The sequence below is a fragment of the Megascapheus bottae genome, chromosome 10 (assembly GCF_031878675.1).
Source record: "Megascapheus bottae isolate mThoBot1 chromosome 10, mThoBot2.hap1, whole genome shotgun sequence".
NCBI classification, from domain to species: domain Eukaryota; kingdom Metazoa; phylum Chordata; class Mammalia; order Rodentia; family Geomyidae; genus Megascapheus; species Megascapheus bottae.
In genome coordinates, this window is record NC_143518.1 from 49,680,544 (window position 1) to 49,698,440 (window position 17,897).

The window sequence follows — 17,897 nt, forward strand, 5'->3', positions numbered from 1 at the left end:
TCCCTCCCCGGGACAGCCTCCTACTCCCCATGCGATTTCAGAGGGAGCAGAAGGTGCATGCTTTACCAGACAGTGGTCCCCACACTACAGCCTGAGATGGGCTTTGAGGAAGGGCTTTGAAGTTGGGCTTTCAGAGGATGGTAACATCCATAGGGCACAGCTAGCAACTATGTATTAATGCAATGGAATATTTCAGCGCATCACACACATTGGACTAGCATTTCAATACTTTCATTACCCATGTATACAAAATTATATAAGCCATATCTCTTTCTGTGGATCACATGCCCATTTCAGATTTCTGAAATTTGGAAGAACCAAGTCTGGCCCCTAATTCAGACTCTGGACTTCTAAGCAAAGTGAGACACTTCTTCCAAGATGGCCAGCCTTCTCCCTTTGCCACTATTTGAAAGGAAACACCTGCTAAGTGTAAGGCATAATGACAAGGACACGAGGCCAAGTAGGAAGTAGGAGTAAGCTGACCCAAGGCATACAAACCAGGATACAATATTCAAAGTGTCCCATAACGTGGTGGAAGGTGATGGCAATACTCACTGTGAAAGAGTCCCTCGGGGTCCTGGTTTTGACCCAGTTCCCCTAAAGTGGTTCTTTTCCCTTGGAGTCCACCCTCTGTAGAGGCCACAGTGGTGTCCAGGACTGTTCTGTTTGCCTTGGAGAGTCTTTGCTGCTCTAGATAGCCTCATCTTAACACCTTTCCCCTACAGAATCTACAATGAGACCCTGCATGGTGGTGGCACATGCCTATGATCCCACCATTTAGAAGGTTGAGGCAGGAAGATCACAACTTTGAGGCCAGCCTGAACTACATGGCAAGACTTTGTCTCAAAACAAGCAAATGGACAACTAGAATGAGCTAAGAAAGATCAGGCCTGATAATATTTTGCTGTGTGATTTGAAGCAAGCCACTTTACCTCTCTGGGTAGCTATATAGTATATAGTAGACTGTGCATAAACATGGCCACATCAGTAGATGGCTTTAGGACTTGGAGGAGTTGTGTAGAATGAATGGGGACTAGACTAAACCTCACTGGGTTTTCCTATAACATGGAAAGATCTTTCCTAGCCCCAGCCTCAGCCAACACATTTTCCCTGCTGTCTTGAACATGTATTCTCTGTATCTAAAAATGCTCGTGGTCACTGGGTAAAACACCAAGAATTTGGAGGCACTGATCACAAATGAGTGGCCAAGCCACGTTGTCCTTCCAGATGGTGTGGCTGGTGAGAGGACAACATCACCCCAGTGGCCAGGTCATCAGTCTCCTGTGTGACAGTAGCCACTTCACTCACTGCCTGCTCCACCCAGAGGATTGCCTTCCAGAACACAAGCCCAGGATCTCTAGAGCCTCACAGGCAAGAAGCACATGGTTCGGCCTCCATCCCTCATTGTCAGGCGGAGGTCCTCCACCTTTAAGTTCATCTTTAGAAGACTCTTGTCCTAAGAAAGTAGAGACTAGTGGATGTATGTTACCCCAAATACTGGCCACCATCAATTAGAAGATTAGGAGAACTGAAGTTTGAGACTAGCCTTCAACTTAAGGTCCACCATTACCCCTGGAAGGGTTAAACACACATACATGAAGACTCCACTTTCCAGAGTTTCTGATGCACAGAACCCAAATATTAAGGTTTCTAGCAAGTTCACAAATGCTGTGGATACTTCTGGTCCAGTGACCATATTTGGGACTCCTGACCTAGGGGTTTTCTAGCTTAGCTGAAAATACCATCAGGACAGAGGGCGTAACTTTCCTTCTCCTCTAATATGTGCGTCTGGTTCATGCAGTGGAGGGCTGCCCTGGTTTGTCACGGGTTTCCTGCTTCATCACAAGGTACCTCGTCCCCTCTGTTGCTGAAGTTCCCCAGAAGGAAGTGGGCCCTGTGAATCTGTGGTCTCCACTGGCCTCTTTCTTCCCCATCATCTTTCTACCCCATGGTTGTGAGGCCAATCCAAAGTGTAGGGTGCCATCTTGATGCCTCTTGTCATACATTTTCACTTTTTGCTATAGGTTCTGAGAAACTTTAAAAAGCTATTTTTTTTTAATTCCAGAAGTTTTATTTGACATATACAAAGACATCTATAAAGACAAAATGGTGGTAATTAACATCAAAGTAGGAATGATATATCAAAGCAAATTGCTAAGATGAAAACTAAAGAGCTATTTTTATAGGACAGAAATGGCCATTGCTTTTGCTTCAATAGTAACTTTGCTAAGCAGGAACTTTACATACCAAATCCAACCAAGATCCTCAATCTCTATATACAAGATGAAATATGTTTCGGGACACACAAGGCTCTGGGAATTCCTGCAAGGCATAAGCCCACTTAACTGCTTCATGTAGTTCTTCCCAAGTTTACGTGACTATCCATAACGTCTCCCATCTGGATAATTTTGCTCTCAGAATGAATGCATACTGATTACACAAATTAGGAAGCCCCCATAAGTTAGGACTTAGAAAGTCTGGATAAATGTCTAGATTTTATTTTGCTTCTCTATCATCCCTCCCTTAAAAAAATGTTCATAGAGGACCTGTCCTGTAAAAGTCACAGCACAAGTGGACAGTAGTGGTTAATCCTAGCTACTCAGGAGGCTGAGTGCTAAGGATGGCAGTTCAAAGTCAGCCTCGGTAAAAAGTTACCATAAGGGGCTGGGAGTTTGGCCTAGTGATAGAGTGCTTGCCTAGCATGCATGAAGACCTGGGTTCAATACCTCAGTACCTACATACATAGAAAAAGCTGGAAGTGGTGCTGTGGCTCAAGTGATAGGTCTCTAGCCTTGAGAAGGTCTAAGAACAGTGCTCAGGCCCTGAGTTCAAGCCCAAGGACTGTCAAAAGAAGAAAAGAAAAGTTCCTGTGAGACTTTTATCTCCAATTAACCACTCAAAAATTGTACTGTGGCTCAAATAGTAAAGCACTAGCCTTGAGCACAGAGAGGCTCAGGGACAGTGCCCAGGCCCTGAGTTCAAGCCCCACAACTAACCAAAAAAAAAAAAGTTGCAGCACAGAGAGGAGAAAGGCATACATTTTGGGAGGAGGGGCAGCCAAGTCCCAAGGAGAAGAAGGACTGGAACTTCCCAAGCTGGTGGGTGATTCTTTCCCTCCTAGGAAAGAGATCATGGGAAGGCAGAAGGAAAACAGTGGCAGAACACGTGGAATCCCTCCTTGAGAATAAAAGCAAGGAAGTGGCCCGCTGGCCTTACACCAAGGGGGCTGAGAAAGAATCAGGAAAATCCTGTCCCCAACAGAGCATGCACTGCTGTTGGGGACCCTGGCTCAAATTTACACACAAGGCCCTACAAGACACCTTGAAAGAATTGTGGTATCAGCCACCCTATGCTCCCCCATCCACACAACTGAAGAAGAGCTTCATCACAAAGAGGAAGTGCTTCACACAGTCAGGTGTCACTTATGTCACTGTTCCCCAGCAGATGGGTTGGAGAACAGGAAAGGAATTTAGTCACTCCTGCTGGCAAGTGCAGGTGACTTCAGCTGACTTGACTGGCTGAATCCTTGAACAAACAAGTGTGTCCCACTGGAGTCAACTGGCCGAAGAGCGATGCTTCCTCACCTGAATGGCTCGTGTGTGGAGTCAGTCCACTTGCGTAATGTATTGTTTTCCTGCCATCCAGGATGGAGGAAGCACTTAAACAATTACTACCCTGGGGAGTGTGTCCCAGACCATAATCACCTTTCACGATAGGAATAAGCTTCAAGGTCACAAGCCACATTATATTTTCCTGCGGGAGAAAGGCTGAGTCATTATATAGGAAACCCTAAGATGACGGGTCAGGAAACGAGAGGACTGTATTTCCTCTGTGGAGTGCATCTTGCATTCCTGTTGGTCAGGGCTTCCGCCAAGTTCCCTCCTCACCCCAGTGAGCAGACAACTTGTCCCCCTGGCTGCCTTTGAGAACTTTTCCCTGTCTTGGGCATCAGTAAAGATGGGATCCCTCAGCTTTTCGTCTGCCAATTGTCACTTTCCTTCCTCAGTCTGCCATCTTCCCTTTCTCCAAACCATCAAATAGCTTCCATTAAAGGGGAAAAAAAGCAAAAACTTTTGGAGGAGGCAACACATTGAAGAGAAAAACTGGTTCATAAAGAATGGGACCACCATGTTAGTTTCCTCTTATTATGTGAGCAATGACACCAACATTAAAATGCTCAGTGTAAGCAAAGGAGCGTGTGTGTGTGTGTGTGTGTGTGTGTGTGTGTGTGTGTGTGTGTTAAAGACATAGCTAATGAGAATGTGAAATCTTACTGAAAGTTAACTACAGAGAATCTTACTGCATGGGGTCATGAGCATATATTTACTAACCAGAAAATGCATTTACAACAGATCTCATTCTTGAAGTGACAAAAATGGCACATGCAGAACAATCTTAGGAGTGTGTGAGTGTTTGTGTGTCTATGTATGTGGTGTGTGTGTGTGTGTGCTCCTGCATGCATGTAAATAGAAAAGCATCTGGAAGGATATACTCTCAAAATTTGCTTCTGGTTTCCTTTGGATTTAAGCCATCCTTAGTGAGAGTTCCTTCCCCAGCCACAATTTTGAGGCCTGGCCCTGTTCAGCTTGACTCCACAGGGAAAGGACTGTGTGAGGGCCCTTCTTTTTCTGGTATACACTTCAGTATCAAGTCATCTTTCCCCATACTCAACCACAGAACTATAAAGGAATCCCAGAGCTCCACACTTAAACTTGGACTTTCAGATGGCCACAAAGGTAAGAAAGAATGTAGTTCATGTTGTACTTTAGTTAGCTAGTTTGATAACTTTTAAACATTTAGAGGTGTTATGTGAAGGCCTTTATACTCTTATTTCAGACCACAGAACATTAAGATCATGTCTACTTCGGAGAGTAGAATGTGGCAGGACTTAATTGTCTTTTACTCCAAGTTCAATTTTCTCTCTTTCTCTCCCTCTTCTCTCACCTTTCTCTTGTCTCATCTATGCTATTTTTTCTATATACTAACAAATTAACATTTTTGTTTCAGTAATACCACATATAAGAATCTAGGTTAAACAGTTAGCATTATACTTAGTGGCAAAAGCCATTTCCTCTGAAATCAGGAAAGAGGCAAGGAGGCCCACTCTTTCCACTCCTCTTAAATATAGTGTTAAAATTCCTAGCCAGAGAAATAAGGCAAGAAGCAAGCATAAAGGGGATTCAAATAGTGAAAGAAGAAGTGAAACTTTCCCTTTTTTGATATGACATGATTCTTTATTTAAAGAACCCTGTGGACTCCACTCCCAAGTTGCTTAAACTGATTCAAAACTTTGGCAAAGTAACAGGCTAGAAAATTAACCCTCAAAAAAATCAATGGCTTTCCTGAATGCCAACAACGAGAAGAGCGAGGTAGCAATCAAAAGCAACTCCTTTTGCAATAACATCAAAGAAATTAAAATACTTAGGAATTAACTTAACTAAGGATGCAAAGGACATTTGTAATGAAAACTTTAAAAACCTGAAAAAGGAAATTAAAGCAGAACTGAGGAAGTGAAAAAACCTCCCAAGTTCCTGGACTGGAAGAATTAACATCGTGAAAATGGCAATCCTGCAAGGGCTATCTATAAATTCAATGCAACACCCATCAATATCTCAATCCAAAAAATTCATATGGAATAATAAAAGACCCCATACAGCCAAAACAATCCTTAGCAGAAAGAACAGCGCTGGAGGAATATCACTACCAAACTTCAGACTCTATTACAGGGCTATAGTGATCAAAACACCTTGGTACTGGCACAAGAACAGGTCTGAGGACCAATAAAATAGAACTGAAGACCCAGAAATCAACCCACAGGCCAATGGCCACCTAATCTTTGATAAAGGAGCAAAAAAAATAGGATGGAAGAAAGACAGCCTCTTCAACAAGTGGTGCTGGCAGAACTGGTTAAGCACCTGTAGAAAACTAAAGTTGGATCCTTATATGTCACCCTGTACCAGAACTAATTCCAAATGGATCAAAGACTTTGAGGTAAAAGCAGATACCCTGAAAACTTTACAAGAAGAAATAGGAGATACACTAGGACTCCTTGACACAGGTCGAAAGTTTGTTAATAAAGACCCAGAAACACAACAAATCAAAGAAAGTTTGGGGGCCGGGAGTTTGGCCTAGTGGTTAAAGTGCTTGCCTAGCATGCATGAAGACCCGGGTTCGATTCCTCGGTACCACATACATAGAAAAAAAGCCGGAAGTGGTGCTGAGCCTCAAGTGGTAGAGCTCTAGCCTTGAGAAAGTCCAAGGACAGTGCTCAGGCCCTGAGCTCAAGCCCAGAGCTGGCAAAAAGAAAGTTTGGATAAATGGGACTGCATTAAATTGCAGAGCTTCTGTATGGCAATGGACATAGCTAGCAATTTAAATAGAAATCCCACAGAGTGGGAAAAGATCTTCACTAGCCATACAGCAGACAAGGGCCTCATATCTAAAATATACCTACAGCTAAAAAAATTGAAGCTTTCAAAAACAAATCCTCAAAGAAACAGCCATCCCATTAAAAGGTGGGCTAAAGACTTAAAGAAAGACTTCTCTGAAGAGGAAATAAAAAGTGGACTATAGACACATGAAGAAATGCTTGACACATCTCTGGCCATAAAATAAATGCAAATCAAAATAACTTTGAGGTTCCACCTCACTCCAGTTAGAATGGCCATTATCAAGAAATCTAATAACAACAGATGCTGGTAGGATGTGGCCAGGAGGGATCACTACTACACTGTTGGTGGGAGTGTAAACTCATTCAACCACTATGGAAAGCAGTATGGCAATTCCTCAAAAGACTAAACATAGAGCTCCCCTATGACCCAGTAATCCCACTCCTTGGCATTTACCCATCTGACCAGAAACAAGGGCATACTGAACTTACTAGCACAATGATGTTCATTGCAGCATTATTTAGATAGCAAAGATATGGAACCAATCCAGATGCCCCTCAGTAGATGATTGGATCAAGAAGATCTAGTACTTAGACACAATGGAAATTCTATGTTGCCATCAGAAAGAACGACTTTGCCCTGTTTGTAAGGAAATGGAAAGACTTGGAAAAAATCATATTAAGTGAAGTAAACCAGACCCAAAGGAACAGAGGCTAAATGGTTTCCCTCATTTGTAATAATTAGTACACATCCAGGGGCCTTCTAGCAGAAGATCACCATAACTCAAAAGCTATGCACATAAGGTCATATAGGATGAGACTAACTGAAATGAACTCTAGGATATGGAAACAAGAGGTTTATGTTTGTGATTGTTTTTCTTAATGTATTATGTTTTTTCTTTTTTTTTCCCCTATGGTTAACCTCATGTGGTTACTGACCTGACTTTGTTATCTGGTATATTGTATATACATTTATTTGAAATAGAAAAGGGGAGGGGGGAAACAAGATGATTGGGAAGGGTGGGGGGAGGGAAACGGGGACAAAACATGAGAAAGGATATCAATATTCGAGAAGTAATGCACCCACTACCTGACAAATGTAACTGTAATCCCCTGTATACATTACCCCGATAATAAAATAAAACATTTTTAAAAGAATTTAGGTTCAAAAACTAAATATTAGAAATGCTGAAAAATATTATTAAACCTAAAAGTGAAAGTAATCTAATACTAAAGAACAAAGAAATAGACAAAAGAGTTATGATCTGTCTGTATCACCTATGGATAAATATATTTAAATTATATGAATGAAATTATCTTCTGCTAATGGAAAACATTGAAGACACTGATATAAAAAATCAAAGTCTAAATTTGCAAATGTAGTACAACTATTCTACAAGTAAAAGACAAATGAATATGTGTACATAGGAAGAAGAAATCCAGCAAAGTATCTGTTGCAATTACTAATGTCTGATAGAATTTGGGATGAGGATTTTTTCCCCTTTATGACTTTTTCATTGTTTCTATTTTCCTGCAATGATCAGGGCTTCTTTTTAAAATAGGAAGAGTTTGTTTGACGTCTAAGTCTGATTGTTGATTCGTCTAGCCTGTGTGCCCATAAAAAAGGGATACCGTGGTTGCTTTTAATGATATCTACAAATGGATCATTGTATAGCTGTGACATCCTGCTGCCCAGGTACCATTTTGCTTTGGCATCTTGTCATATGTGTTCTCTAGAGCATCTCTAGAAGCCTCATTCTAACCCAGAAGCTACCTCTATCTGGTGGGGCCTCCACGAGGGTGGCTCCCCAGGGTAATTCACAGATGCTCTGGCAAAAGCCAAGCTGCTTATGTCACATCTTGACTACCTTTCTTCCTGGATCCGACTACAAAGATAATCTCCTCTCTCACTTCTGGGACAAGATCTGATCAATACACACACACACACACACACACACACACACACACACACACACACACACAGAGTCACTCTATAAACAAAGACATGGCAAATTTAGCCCAAGGAAATTTTCCAGAGGCAGAATGTCCAGTAATCTGACTTCTAACTACAGACAATAGCTAGGGACAGACAGGGAGGCAAATGAAATCATGTCAATCGCCACAGGGGTCTCCACAAAGACCCTCAAGATCCTGAGGGAAAAAAACATGTGAAAGACCTCTTACACAGACATATACTCTCCCCCCCTCTCTCTTTCTAACACACACACACACACACACACACACACACACACACACACACACACACACACACATCAGAAAATTTAAACCAGAAGAAAATCCAGGAGAGCCCAGCCACTTCTTACTCAAATGAGAAATAAAACAGGCAAATAATGCCTGGGAATGGCAACCTCAGTGTGCCATGGACACCTCTCAAAGTGAGGAGGAAGTGGGGACTGCATGCTTTGTTGCTATTGTCATCATTTTACACATCTTTGTAAGCAACAGATGCATATCATCCGTGCTTGCCCCCGGGGTGCACACGACCTCCTGCTTTTCTCCCAAATCATTGTAGAGACTTGGGTGGAGGTAGGGAATGGACTTCCTTTGTCCTGTGTGTAGGCAATGCATGAGCCCCTAAATACTGAGTTAGTTGTAAATTCTGGGATACAGACCCCCTTAAGATTGGCCTCTCCCAGAAAGACCATGTGACTTAACCATTCTGGACCTTCATGTCTTTTCTCTGTAAAACAAGAAAGATTACTTGAAATTTCCAAATCCTTGGTTACTGTAAGACTAATTCTCTGGTTATCCATCCTATTGTCTTTCTCAAATCACAGAGTGGTTTTCCTCCTTGTGATAACGTTTCCACATCCTACTACTCTTACTGAAATTACACTTGTTTCTAAATTTACTAGTGAAGCCCCTTACTGGATGCTTTTTGTTTCTTCTACAAAATTAGTTTCATCTTCCCAATAAGTTCCTTGGAGGTAAAGTGTAGAGAACATCTCTTCTTTTTTCTATGGCTCCTTCAATGTTGAAAACTCAGATGAAGACATGGTAGGTGCTCAGAATACAAGGAAGACTCAGCTGAGTCTTTATTCTCAATGGATAAAACCTAAGCTTTCCACCTGCAGACCCTGGTAGATTCTGTTCTTCTTTTCTCCTTTGAAACAGGGACCATCATACTCTTTTATTGCTGTCTCCTGAGATTATGGGTGGGGGTTATTTGGATGAAATCATACACAAAGTATTCATCACTACAGCCATTGGGGAATAAGGGTTCAGTAGCATCAACTCTTGGGGTTATTTAATCATTATTATAAGAATTTCTTTTCTTTCACATACAGGTTTTAAAACCATAGTACTCACCAGAAGAAGAAAAGTTGGTGGGAAACACTCCTTTGACAGTTTTGGAGGTCTCCGAGAGGCTCGTTACAGCCTCTCCTTTCACCATGTGGCTTGACCTCAGGGCTGCAGCTCAGGCTTCCACAGTGTAAGAACAGCTTGGCTTGCTGCCTTGAAACTTATTGGCACAATAAGAGATAATGATTTCCCTGTCCACACTCCCTCAGAGCAGTGATTGTTTTGAGTATTTCCCTTATTCCTTCTCTACCGGAAAACAATACCTTATAGAAATCAGCTGAGGAAGACACCAGTAGCAACTCCAAACACATAGCTTTCTCACCACCCTGACTTGGCAAGGAGGTCCATTTGGAGCAGATCGCTTCAGACCCAGGAACAGAATGTGACAAAATAAGTCCCAGTGGACCCATGTGAGCACCAGACAGTTGGCAGCTTTGAGTCCAGCCGCGCCAGCAATAAGAGATTGCTTTCCTCAATTGTGGTCCCATTTGGATCCGATTTGCCAAGCCCAGAAGGTCAGAAGCTATATTATAAAAATAAGACTGTTTTCTCTTCTCTCTTCACCCTCCTTTACCTTCTATATTTCTTCTCCATCCCTTGGGACATATGTGCCTTTAAGGGATCTGTCCCCTGCCCTTCTTTTGTGAGCATACCAAACACAGATTCATTTAATTTTCAGAAACGGTGTCTGTCAATAAATTGCCTTTGGTCTATCTTGGAAGGGGCATTGTCACCCTCCTCTCTAAGCAGACATTCCTCATGTACAGGAAGCATTTCTCATTATCTGTGTTGACCTCTTGTGCAAACCTTTATTCAACTTCTCCTTGGGCTTTTCTTATCATGGCCTGCACCCCTTAACCTCATTCTCCAATCCGAGGCACTTTTCTCCACACCTGACACGCCTCCCTTGCCTCTGTCCTCTGTTATAACCTTGATTCTTCTCCTGTTCACCCACTCCAGTCTCCGAAATTGCAAGTATTATCCTTGTTCTCATCAAACCCAACACTTCAGGAATTTTGTTGCTATATGTTCCAACTTTGCCTTGGGTAGGAGCATCCCCAGGACCACACATGACAGGAGAAAGTGATAGACTCCATTCCTTCACTCCATGAGTGCTTATTCACAGAACAGCTTCTACAGAACAGCACTATTGTAGACGAATAAGACAGGCATGTTCCCTGTCCCTCTGGGCTTCACAGGTGAGTCAACTGGGAAGAGATAGTTGATAAACAATAAGGGGTCATTGGCCCAGAAAGCCCACCCATTGTTAGAAAAAGCTCACAGAAGCTCTATACTTGAAGCATTTGAGAATCACACAACCACACCAGCCCTGCCAGATACACATGAGCTATTCGCTTGAGGTGGTATATATTTCAACATAAGATCACGGGACATTCCTTTCAATGATTTTGTACCAACAAAGGTAGATTTTCGGCAATATCTTTGATAAGATGAAATTCCCCCTGAAAAATCAATGCAGTGTTCTGTTTTATTCTAAAGTTCGAGAGAGTACTACAGCATCCAAGACTTTTTTCCAACCCACATGTCAGGAACTATGAATGTTTAAGAATAAATTTAAAACTCCCTTCCATCTGGGATCTAAAGGAAAAATTGTTTACCCTGATGTTTAGTGCCAACTATCGAATCAGGATAACTGTTAGGGATAGGGGTTGCCTTGAAGCTCTATAAAAATATTTCTGGGACATGAAGGCAACCATGATAGAGAAAGCTTGGTGATCCCCAATTAAAACTGAGACCTGAAAGAAAAGGAAAAAAAAGTTGTTACACTGGGAAAAGGAAACAAAACTATCCCAGCCCAAGCAACAGGATAGCCAAAGATCAGCAAACAAGAGAAAGTAGGGTAAGCTGGAGAATTTTGTTGTACATATTTATTTCTTGCTCTTCCACAGGAAGCCATTTATTTAAAAATCTTTAAGTAGTTGTACAAGGGGGGTTACCATTCAATCTGTTGTTTTTTAAGTACAATTCCTCTTGATCATATCATCCCTTTCATCTTTCTCTCTCATCCCTACCAACCCTCCACTCTGTGTTCTTCGTTTCATAAGATATGCAATGAATATTTTGACTGCATTTCTCCCCCATTCTTTCTTTCACCCAATCAGTCACACACTTGCATATTTGCGCCCCTTCTCTAAGACCCTAACCTCATCATCTTTCCTCTTACTTTCAGGCATCCAAAGCCTGGGAGGAAGCTGAAGAGAGAAAAGTCAAAAACAAAAGATTTCACAAGACTACTGGAGCAGGACCAAGCAGATGCTGACCCTACTGTGCCAAAGCAGGCAAGAGTGAGGGGCATCAGAAAGCCACCTGGCAGGTCTACAGAGCAGCAGGTAAAAGGGAGCCAGCCAGAGAAAAGACTAGATTTCAAAGACAGGACTCCAGTCCCTGGAAGGAACTGAGCCTCTGAGCAGGAAGCCAGGTAGGGACACAGTTCCCAGAAATGGGGCACCAGGCGGGGAGTTGATGACAAAGAACAAGGTAGGAAGCCAGTTACCAGAAGAGGCAGATAGCAGAGTGAGAGGGACCAGCTGAGAAAAAGCAGTCTATTTATAACAGGGGAACATCAGAAACAACTTTAATGTCCACAAGTAGGATATCAGTAAATAAGCTGTGGCAACATTACACTATGAAATACTGTGCAGCAGGAAAAAAAAGTTCTGGAAGGCTGTGATACTAAGAGAAACTTTCCTTAATAATATACATTGTTAATTTGGATCTGCGAATTGCAAGCTAATTTGTAAAATAAAATACCTACTTGACATATACAGTTTGAAACTGTAAAGAAAAGAGAAGAAAATTTGGGGGAGGGGAGGAACCGAGTAGGATATACGCCAAATATCTAACTGAATAGAATATAATTGATTCTAGCTTTTTTCTATTTCTGTTTTTTTTCCAATTCTCTGCATTAAAAAAGGTGCCACCTTGGTTTCCTTAACGGAAAAAAATAAAAGCCATTTATGATAATAACTTTCTTCAAAGAAGACCAAAGTCATAGAAAAAATTCATCTCCCTAAATAGCACGATTCTCTGCAAACATATACAGTCAATAATTAGAGTGTGGGAGATGGGGTACAGGGATGTTAGCTATGACATCAAGGCCATCTTGGAATGAGGGAGGCTTGAAATAGACCCGTAACCCAGCTACCCACTGCTGTGACCTCTTTTCATGGCTCTCCATCCTTGTTAGCTTCTATATCTTCCTTCAAGTACAGTGACTTCTCCAAGTCCTGTGAAGCTCTCTGTGTTAGGGGAAGTGAGGCCAGAAACTGCTACACAAACATTAGGACAGCACTCTCCTAGCTAATGCCAGAGTCCAGAGTCTGGGGCCAACAGCACTGATTTAGAACACTGACCCTGTCTCTAGCCAGCCATGTGACTTTAGGTAAGCCACATCAGAACTTATCTCTTTATAAAGTAAGGGAAAATAATAATGCCTGCTCTAATGGGTATCTGTGACGTTTAAATTAAGTAAGCATGAGCACTTATGTGAACTACATGTATGTGTGTATGTGTCACATTTATAGTTATTATCTGGTAGGTAGAGGTTCAGCTATTAGAAGGCATGATACATCTTTACACATCAAGTCTCTGCACTTGTAAGGCTCTCATATTAATAGTGATTAATTCTCCATGGGGAGAATGCAAATAAGCACGTCTTGCTGTTTCCATTAGGGAAATTCTCAAGACAAACACCTAGATTCCAAAGTTAAAAGGGAGTTACAGGAAACTTAGTAAGAACAGTTGTGACTTTTATCTGCCATCCAATTTCTACCTAAAGACCTTAACCTTTTCTTATCTGCTTCTGAAAACCCTGACTCTGGCCTCATGCCAGAGCATCAGGAACACCTCAATCTTCCTGTGTATGTTTTCCTTTCTTTATAATTTCCTTCCACCTTGGAAAGTACTTCACCTGGAAGTGTTCCACAGGCAAGATCCCACTTCATTCTCTCTCCCGGCCTATGCTGGAAATAACTTGAAGTGGAGTTCCAGTTCTCTGTCTCCCTGGCTCTCCCATCACCATGGGAGTGAATAGAAAAGTTACTTGTAAAATCACGGAAAGAATCATGATGCTTCCTGGGTCTCAGATATTTTCTTTCCTATGTCCTTAACTTGCAAATTTGAATCAAGCAGCTTCACAATTTGTAGGAGTGACAGATTTGAGAGGGGGTGGGGAGAAGAGTATAAGGCAAAAACAGCCAGCAAGAACAGATTTTCCTGTGATTGAAGATGGCAATAATAAGACAAAAGACAGATTTTTGCCTTCAAGAAACTCTCTCTTCATTGCAGCCAAAGCAACACAAAATCTAAGGCAAACATTCCATTATTTTCTCCCTACTGTTTGGAAATACAGAATAAGAAAATCTTGCCATGAATGCTTTTTTGTGTGTGGGTTTTTCCCCCTGTCTGGTTCTACCAGAAGTGACACTTTTTTTCCCATCTTCTAACGTTAGCAAATGACTAAGAATGCTTTTTCTAGAATTTGGAATAGATGAAAGACCCAGAAAAGAGAAGAACCTGGATGGAAAAATCATCTGAAGGAAATTGTGGGCCTGCTAGGAAAACAAGCCCCCCTCAATCAGCATCTTCATAACGTTAGTCTTTTTTTAATATGATGAAAATATTATCTGCCTTCTTGATCACCAGCTCCATGTAGAATAGATCTGTTTATAACAAACGCAATGAGTGATTGTAAACATGCAAAACAGAAATACACTGTCCTCGTATCTTAGCTCATATCCAGATAGGATAAGTGCCATCCTGTACATTTTGATCATGTGACATTTGAGAAATCATAACACTCTTAAACAGCACTAGGTTCTAATTGTCGGATATAGTTGCTTTGAGGGGTTGAAACACTGAAACCCTAAATTAATTTTTCTGGGACAGTTCTAATCTAATTTTTTCCTGTTTGTAATTTAAGTAGTCTTAAACTCTCTGACATTTATAGTTCATTTATCCTCTACAATTACCATTGTGTATCTTTTTCTTTTGATGCTTCTATTTTTGCTCCTAGTATCTGAAAATTAAAACCACCCAAAAGAAAAGACAATCCTAATATATCCAAAAAAATTGAAGGAAGTGGGCATTCTTTCATATTAGCTGAGTCTCCAGAGGTCACTAAAATATAAGAATTCTTTGTAGGCCAAAGGTACAGTTCTAATTATTATTAGGTTATAACCTACAACCTATTAATACTGTGGGTGTATGCCTGAATGTGTGTGTGTGTGTGTGTGTGTGTGTGTGTTAGACCCTCAGTCTAAAATTGGCATTTCACTGCATCAAAAATGGCCAAATATTGAGAATGCCACATGTTTCAATGTCACACCTTAAGCACTGGGCTCAGTATCACCCTCACTCTGATTCCTCGGGTAAAGATACTCTGTGAACATCCTACAGGAAATCGGCAGAACTGTTTCATGGTGACCTGAGAAAGGCATAAATTAAGTGCCCCATGACAAAGCCATTGGGAAGCAGCCAAGGAAGCTGAAGATGGTGGCAAACATTTCTCATTCCAGCACTTGAGAGGCTGAGAAAGGAGGATCATGAGTTCTAAGCCTGGGTTGTAAAGCAAATATCTGTTCCAAAAGACAAGGAAAAGAACAAAGACAAGGAAAACAAAACAAAACAACAACAAAAAGACAGCTGAAGAGAATGAGAGGATGAGAGGATGGATGGTCTACATTCCAGCGATCTGTAGTCAGGAAGGGGACACCTGTGTGTCTGTCTGGCCCTTTCTCCTGCCTGCCCTTTGCAGAGGAAACACACTTGTAATGTTCTCTCACTACAACAATGAGGAGAAATGGACAGAGGCTGTTTCATCACCTTTCCTCTGGTGGAGACTGAAGAGCAAGCATCAACTATGATTTGGAGGATACAAAAGGAAGTCAGTGTCATTAACCCAAATTGGGTCACTCACTGTGGGGTACAATGGTTGAAGGTGGAAATTTCAGCAGGAAAGGAAAGCTAGTTCTTTGACCCATGTGCTGTGTCTGGATCTGCGAGGCCATATGTGCACATTTGCGTCTCTGTGTCCGACTCAGATAATGGTAAAGTTGCTTTGCCCTGAATGTCAACACGAAACAGAGGAAGAGTCTGGGACTGGTGTTTGTGAACAGGGTTGCAGCAACAGAATGAGTCTGATTTTATTTGTATAAACAGGAAATTTTTCTTTTCACAGCTCAATATGGGAAATAAAGTATTGTTCTGCAATGGCTCTCTTCCTTCTAGCTGATGTTTCAAATGCATCACCCCGAACCCCCCAAGGGCCAAGAGGACCATGTTCACTCTCCCCAAACATCCAACTCCAAATCAGACTTCTGAGAAAAATAGACCTCCCAACCCTCCACCTCCTTTCTCTGGCAGCACTTTCTCTGCCTGCATTTCCCACCAGGAGTAGTACATACCACTGGGTCAACCACACAAAAGACTGTGTGCGCCCTAATAGATTGCTTTAAGAACTAAACCCTCACATCTGGCTATAAGGATTATACTTGGAACATCATCTACCACATGGCAAGCACTACATAAATATTAGCCAATAGGGCTGCAGGAGAGGATTCATTCATGGATTTCTATTACTGTTATGAAGACAGTGTGGTCCACCAATCACTACTTAAGGGACTGAGATGAAAAGTCAATGGTAAATTATATCAGTTCTAGAAGCTCCTCATCTCAGCTTTATTGACTCTGCTGACACGAATACCCTGGGAAGATTGCCCATCCAAAAGGAAGGACTTGCAACCACAGCTATATTTCAGGGAGTGCTGTTGGAAGACAGGACACAAATCTAGGCTAATGAGTATAAGGAAGCCCTGGGACTTGACCTTGATGGATATACACCTCTACCACCAAAAGTAAGGGAATGCCAAGGATCAATCAACAGGCCAGCGAAAGCCCTTGGGTTGGGAGTAGACACTGGGCCACCACCAGGCACAATCTCAAGGCCATCACCAGGACACTCTCCATCTAACACCTGGTAACTCTGGTCCCAGGAATTTCATATCACCTAGTTCCTTGTTTGAGGCCTGGCAAAGAGGAAAGAAAGGGAAGAGCCACAAAGCCAGTGGATTAAGAGCCCAAAGTCTCAGAAGGATAGTGGCATTCCTCTCATCTGTCTCCCTCTTTTAAGTTGGAGTCTCTTCTTTCACTTTGCTAATAATGTAAAGTATCAGCTAAAAATTGCAATGCATGCATTTCATTTGAGTTTTATTGCCCTAACAGACAGCATTAGATTACAAAAGAGGACATTTTTCTTCTCAGTTTTAGCTTATTCTGATGATTTATGATTAGATACAGCAAGAGTTCATAAACTTCCCTGACCTGCTGACAGTTTTTACAGGCTCCCAGATTTATTTCCATCTCAAACTTAACAGCTTTCATGTGACTGATATTCCCAGCGTTTCAGTGTGGCCGAGCCAGGAGCTGAGAGAGTGCCTCTAATCTCCATGTTACTAATTTAAATGAAGTCTTGGTCTGTTGTTTAAAAAAGACATCAGTCATCCCGGGGAGGTTTACAGATCCTCTTGTAATGTAATGTCAGCCCCTTCTGAGATATGAGGTTTATAAAGCCTCAGGATGTTGAGTGTTGGCAGACATGCCAAGGTCACTGTGGATGGCAATGGGGAGGGGAAGAGAAGAGAATGCACTTCAGACTAGGAGCAAAGAATTCCAAGGGAAGCGTGTTCTCCTGGGGAGATGGGGATGGGATTATGACCACTAAAGAAGAAGCCTGGGTGTTGTTCCTGGGGAACAACACAGAATAAGGCGGAGGCATACAGTGGTGGTAAGACCTCTTCATCTTAACTTAGCATAGCCTTTCGCTCCCCCCACCTGAAGTTGCGAACGCAGCTCTGACCCCTTTTCTCAGGACCCTCCAATTGTCCACTCCAGGCCATAGGCCTAGGTAGGGAGATCTTTTGGTCCAGCTATGGGAAGCCCCCAGAGGCAGCCAGGGAAGTTGAGCTCCATCCAGGCAGAAGAGCTGACTCTGCCCAAGATATTTTCACACATTCACATACAAAGGTCTGAAGGTCACTTGTCATCAGATCTCCAGACTAACTAGCAGAGGCCTTTGTATTATTTAGAGATCAGATAAGAAAGACAAGTAGCAGTAAGCTCTGGCTCACTAGGCTAGTGGGGAGCTGAGGACTTAGTGGGGAGCTGA